This window comes from Psammomys obesus, unplaced genomic scaffold (genome assembly GCF_907164565.1).
Source record: "Psammomys obesus unplaced genomic scaffold, mPsaObe1.curated_primary_1811, whole genome shotgun sequence".
Classification (NCBI taxonomy): domain Eukaryota; kingdom Metazoa; phylum Chordata; class Mammalia; order Rodentia; family Muridae; genus Psammomys; species Psammomys obesus.
In genome coordinates, this window is record NW_026596134.1 from 7,691,521 (window position 1) to 7,697,874 (window position 6,354).

At 48.1% G+C, this 6,354-nt stretch overlaps 1 non-coding gene across 1 annotated transcript; it reads right to left on the reverse strand.

The window, feature by feature from the left end:
* Nucleotides 1-476: 476 nt before the first annotated feature.
* LOC129666264 (U6 spliceosomal RNA) lies at nucleotides 477-583 on the reverse strand. Its single transcript, XR_008718548.1, has one exon. It is a non-coding gene; the product is annotated as a U6 spliceosomal RNA (small nuclear RNA).
* Between the last annotated feature and the right edge of the window lie 5,771 nt (nucleotides 584-6,354).

The window sequence follows — 6,354 nt, forward strand, 5'->3', positions numbered from 1 at the left end:
CCTGAATTTGCTGGAGTTAGTTTGAGGCCAAGCAGAGCAATGCAGGGGCCAAGAGAAAAACCAGATTGAGTAAGTCAGCTGGGAGAGGAGTTTGAGCCAGAACAGTTGAGTTGAACCAGCCAGCCCAGAGCTCAATAAGAACAAGAAAAAGTGAGCTTATTAAATAGTGTCAGAGGCTGAAAACATTCGGGGCCTAGTTTATGATTGTACAGAGGCTAGAAGCTTTCAGTACTAGGCCTAGGTTAGCAGAAGGAGTCAGTAAGCCTCTGAGATAACAACTGAAACAGAAGAATAAAAGGGTTTCTCTGTGTAGCCTTGGCTCTCCTGGACTCACTTTGTAGACCAGGCTGGCCTCAAATTCACAGTTGATCCACCTGCCTCTGCCTCCCAGAGTGCTTGGGTTACAGGCGAGCACCCGGCTCAAGTGCACCTCTAGTATAAGATTTCATTTTGTTTATAAAGGACCACTTTCTTTTTTAAATATGGAATGCTTCACAAATTTGCCTGTCATCCTTACACAGGGGCCATGTTAATCTTTTCTGTATTGTTTTAATTTTTGTGTATGTGCTGCCGAATCGAGCACAGAAGGACCACTTTCAAAATCCCTTTATATCTTCACTGGGAGATCTATTGTCCACTGTGCTTTAATATATTAAGAAACACCACTTTTTAAGTGTGGTCAGCCAAAAGCATTTTATTTCCTGATTTATCCACGATCTTCAGGTTAAAGGTCAAGCCAACTCATGATAAATATACGACCAAAAAATTTTTATTTTTTCAAGACAGGGTTTCCCTGTGTAGACTTCGCTGTATTGGACTCGCTTTCTAGACCAGGCTGGCCTCAAACTCAGCAATCTGACTGCCTCTGCCTCCCAGGGTGCTGGGATTACATGCATGCAGACTCTTTTGCAGGGCTCGTCTAGGACCACCAAAGAACAGATATTGAAATTACAATTCATAGCAGTTGCAAAATTAGTTATGAAGTAGTAATGGAAATAATTTTATGGTTGGGGGTCACAACATGAACTGTATTAAGGGTCGCAGCGCTAGGAAGGTTGAGAACCATTGCCTTACAGAAATAAACAGAAGGCTTGGAGGAGCCTCAAGTTGTGAAATCATGAGTATCCTAGCCCCAAGCCATGCGTCTCACAGGTACTCACAGACACACGAATAAACGAACATACAAAGGTGTGGTGGTACACACCTTTAAACCCAACAACTGAGAGGCAGAGGCAGTCGGGTCTCTGAGTTCGAGGCCAGCCTGGTCTACATAGTGAAACCCGGTTCCAAAATAATAAATAAATAATAAAACAACACTAGTATTTGTTCTAATAAATAAGTCACTTCAACCTTTGCGTTTAAAGATTAGCAAATCATACCTCTACCTCAATTCGGAGAGGTAACAACCACCACGCGGGACTGGTGGTCACCCAGTTGAATACTGTGCAGATGGAGAGCTTCCACTAAGTGCTTCCAGGGACAGAGAGAAGCCCGGGGCTGTTACCATCTATCCCTCACCCGGAGTGCAGCTGTCTGCAGGGGAGGGAGGGGGTTCTGTTCGAAGAGATGCCCACATGGAGGTGGGGGAGGGCCCTACACTAAGACGGTTTTCTTAAAGTCGGCCTCTTTACTCCTTTGAACTCAGCAAGAAGGCGCGGCGGAGAGCTCAGTCCTATACAACCAAGTCTGCACGGGCAGGGCGTTTTCTGGTTGTCCAAGTTGGCCTCGAGGGCTGGCCACAGGGTCCAGTTCTGAGGACTCAAAGGGCGGTGCAGAGGGGCTTGCGGAAGGAGGCGATGGGTCCGCGAGAGTGCCGTCATCAAGGAGGAGAGTCCCCAGAGCCCGGGGGCTATGCCAGACCACGGGGACGGACCGGGTGGCGCGCACAGTAGTACTCCCGCCGGCTGGCGGACTGCGTTACCCAGCTCTGTCTCCGCCTTGGGCCGCAGACGCCTCCTCGGCCCGACTCCGCTGTCTCCCAGCTCCTGAATGGCTGGGGGGCCGGGATTAACCTTTCACCTCCGCGTTCTGTCCAATCACAGGACGGCTTTCATGCGGCCGCGGGGCGAGCGAGCGAGGGGGCGCGGAGCGGCGGCGCGACGCCGGTGGGATTCTCCAAGCCACTGTGCGCCGTCGCCGCGGGCCGAGCGCGGGCTGCGGGCGGGCAGGGCGCTGCGCAGTCTCCGCAGGCGCGGGCGGGAGGGGTCGGGGCGCGGCGCTGTGCGGCGCGGGCGGCTCCGGGCCCAGGTGAATGGAGTAACCTGACAGCGGGAACGAGGCGACGGCGAGCGGCAGGAAATGGCGGCGGCGGCGGCGGCGCCGGGCGGCACCGGGAGGCCTGGGCTGTGACGCGCGCGCCGGAGCGGGGTCCGATGGTTGTGGAAGGCCCGCGGCGCCCAGTGCTGCAGGTGAGGAGGGCTCCCGCTGGGCCGCTTTGTGTCCCGGCCCGGGGGGACGGCAGTGCGGGGCCCGCCTCTTGCGTGAGGCCCGCGCGGGAGCCGGGAGCAGGCCGCGACGCCGACCCCGGGCGGGTGACGGTTCACGCGAGCCTCGGGCAGCCGGGGACCGGGATCCGTGTCCTCCTGGCGCCCCCGCCTTGGGAGGAGCGGGCTTTGACAGGTCCTGTTCCGCGTTCGAAGCCTGAGCAAAGACTGGAGGTGCCCACGCGGGCCGGCTTCCTGGCCGCAACCCGGGCCTGCCGAATGGCGCGGGACCCCCTGGACGACTCTCAGGATCAGGAGGGGGACAAGGCCTCGGCGAAGTGCTGGCTGGAGCCCTGGGAAGGACTGTTGTGTGTTTATTGGCAGGTGACCAGGGCTGGCCCCAGGGGGTGGGTGGCCGAGGCCATCTTTCTTTGCCCTTCCCCTCTCAGATCGCTGTGCCTGGACCCTGCGAAGGAACCTTTCCTTAAGGGACTTTCCTTAGGCCAGAGCGGTGTGCATTTTAAGTTAGCACATCAGATTGATGTGGGTTGCTTAGCAGAGCTGAGCTGCCCTTGTGACTTTGCCTGCAGGACAGCGCCAATGTCCTGAAGATTTGCCTAAAGGGGTGATTGGGGAGTCGTTGATCTGTAGTCCTTGCTTTTGTGAGTAGAGTTGTGGCTAAAGGGTTAAGTTACCGACATATGCTGTCCCAGGTATTATGATCAAGAGTTAAAAACTTCATCTGTTGAGAGGGAATTCCTTGGGAGTATGCATACTTCAGCCTGAGTTTCTGAATCTTTGCAGATCTGATTGTCAGTTTTCTGAGGAGCTGCACTATCCGTCAGTAAGAAAGGGCACAAGTTAAGAGTTGAGCAACTTGGGAAATGTTTTTGAAACCTGCTGTAAAATACTTCCACTAAGTTAAAAATTCATTGGTATAAACATTGAATTTTCTAAGTAAAATCTCCGTTGTAAGCAAGGGCCCAAAAATTTACTAAAAGGTGAATTCTGGGTGAGAGGCTTGTAGCAAACAGTAGTTTTGATATCTTTGGAAACTGAGTTCTGGAATAATCTATTTCACCAATTGTCTTTCAGACTACCTGTGGTGCATGCATTGTGTAATATAAGCAGTTCACATGCTCCTGAATGGAGTGTGTTTTATAGAACTGTAGGCACCCAGGGTTGCTTTGCATGATCAGCATAGTAGCCTAAGTTTGTGAATTTACTTGTGGCTCCAAAAGATGACTGGTTTGGCCTTAATTGGGTGATAAAAGACCTTGCAGCTACTTTAGTAATGTTTGTCTTTATGTCCCATGCCGAGTACTGCATGGCAGCATTTCTGGGTAGAGTAGTATCGCCTGTTGTTGAGCTTTCTTGTTTTGGTTTTAGAAAATGTTTTGCTGTAGCTTATTTCTGTCTTCTTTGACCTCAGCCTCTGGAGTACTGGCATTACAGGCATGCACCATCAGGCCTGACTCTTGGTGCTGACAGGATAGTGATTTTGTGATAGTATGTAATGGGTAGTGTTTAGGTGTAGCTCTGCTTTCTAGGGAGGATAGCCTTTAGAGCATTGTGTTACAGCATTGCCACCTCTTATTCTTTGGTGCTGTCTGATGATGTGAGATGGTGATGTCATTTGAGAAGGTGGGTGTACACGCTCTTTGAGCATTCCCTCTCTGCAGCCTACGCATGCTTTTTTCTGTGGCAGGTAAGGAGGGCATTTGGTAAGTCTCATCGATGTTCTTTTCAGACATTCTCAGTTTGTGCATTTTCGTCCTTCTTTCTGATTTTATGCATGAGGGAAGTGAGACTTGGTGATGACTGCTTCGAATTGCGAATCTACCTGAGCCTTGACTGAATCATGATTTGGTTTCAGAATCCCTGCATGACTGCTCCTGAAAGTGTGCTGTCCACGTGTATCTTAGGCAGCCTGAACAAAGTGTGATATAGCCTCAGTTAATACAGGGAGTGAAGCTCAGTCCAACTGAGATTTTCAGGTGACCTCTGCTTATCTAAGTGTTTCCAGTTGTTTTAAAATGTGACAGAATACTCAGGATTGCAGCTTTAGCCATGAAGTGTACGGTGCAGTCGCATTCAATGTTTCACAGTTTCCACTGTCCATCTCCTACCTTCTTCCCTCACTGGAACACTCTCACCACCTAAACACCCCACATTCTGCTCTTCTAGGCATCCACCATTTTCTCTTTTCCTTCTCTTTGGATTTGGCCTGCTAGGAACCTCATGTAGGTATAGTCATTTAATATTTGTCCCTTGATGCTGGTCTGTTAACACCTAGTGCAGTGCTGTGGGCTTCCTGTCATACATTTATCAATCCCCTCACTATGAAAGGCTGACTGATACTCTGAAAGACTGAATGGTTTGACTTGACATTTTTTACATTTACAATGTGTGAAAAAGTACAATTATAGTAGAAACTGTTTTTTTGATTTTGAGTTTTTGATTCTGTTTCCCTTCCAAGTTGGTCATGTGGTCATGAGGAGTGACCAATGATTCCTTATATTGTGTTTTGTTGTTCAGCCAGAAAGTTTGATATGCCAAGTATACACTTTCCCCATTTCTGTATTTTCAACTTGGAAGTAGGTTCCTAGGGCCATTGATGGTGGAGGAGCACCTCTGTATGCCCTGTTCTGCTTATCCAGCCGTCTATGGATGGCGTCCATCTTTTGACTGAAGAGTAGTTACTACTGTGAGCATAGATATGCATGGGACTGTTTGAGGCCCCCACTGCTGTCCCTTTTGGGCATTTACCTCAAACTGGTCAGATTACTTGTTGAGCATCAAAACACTAGGCTCAGGTTTCTTCCAGATTGGTAATTTCCTATAAGTAGTTTCTCTGTGTCAATAAAAGACTAGAATCTTCTCCAGGCCCAGGAGTTGCTGCTTTTTAGAGGGTTGGTTCTTATCGCAGTATGCAAACAGAGATTTTTATCACTGAATTTGTTCAGAGGATCAGCAGGCTGTTGTGTCCTGTTGGAGCCAGAGGAAGGGGCTGCTAAGGTTTCTGTGTACCTTGTGCAAATAGAAAGTTGAAGCCAGCTGATTATTCTGTTTACTTTAGGCTTTGCTTTTCAGCATTCAAGAGTTTAATTCATCCTGAAGGGCAATAGGAGTGAGTGTGTGTGTGTGTGTGTGTGTGTGTGTGTGTGTGTGTGTGTGTGTGCTTTTATTTACAGGTTTTTTTGCAATATCGTCAAAGGCTTGTACTCTTTGTAGGCAACATTATTTTGGTAGTAGTCTACCTTTTTAATCTGTGCTGCTTGGATCTTTTAGCCCTTATTTCTTCATTCTTTGATGTTTACCAACATTTCTATTAAAGAAACTTTAGTTAAAAAAAAAAATCTATTCAGCTGGCACAGTGGTGCACACTTGTAATCCCAGCATTTGGGGAAGGCAGAGGCAGGTGGATCATTGTGAGTTTAAGGCCAGCCTGGTCTACAAAACAAGTCTAGGACAGCAAAGGTTACAGAGAAAAAACCTGTCTTAAAACAAACAAACAAACAACAACAAAAAAAACAACAAAAATCTATTCATAGATGACAATTTGTATAATAATTATGTTCTAAAAGAACTGTTCTTTTAGAAAAGATGTAGGATGTCCTTATAATAATAAAAAGGTGAGCCAGGCGTGGTGGTGCACACTTTAATTCCAGCACTTGGGAGGCAGAAGCAAACACATCTCTGTGTGCTGGCCAGTCTGGTCTACAAAGGGAGTCCAGGACAGCCAAGGCTACACAGAGAAACCCTGTCTCAAAAACAAACAAACAAAAAAACCAAAAAAGGTGTTTTAGAGGACCATGAAAAGGGTAGTGCAGGTGTAGAGTAGCTTATGGATGGGAGAATTAGGTGAAGAGCTTTAAGCAAGAATAATTCACAGCTTACAAGTAACTAAGGTGCTTTCACTTTTTTATTT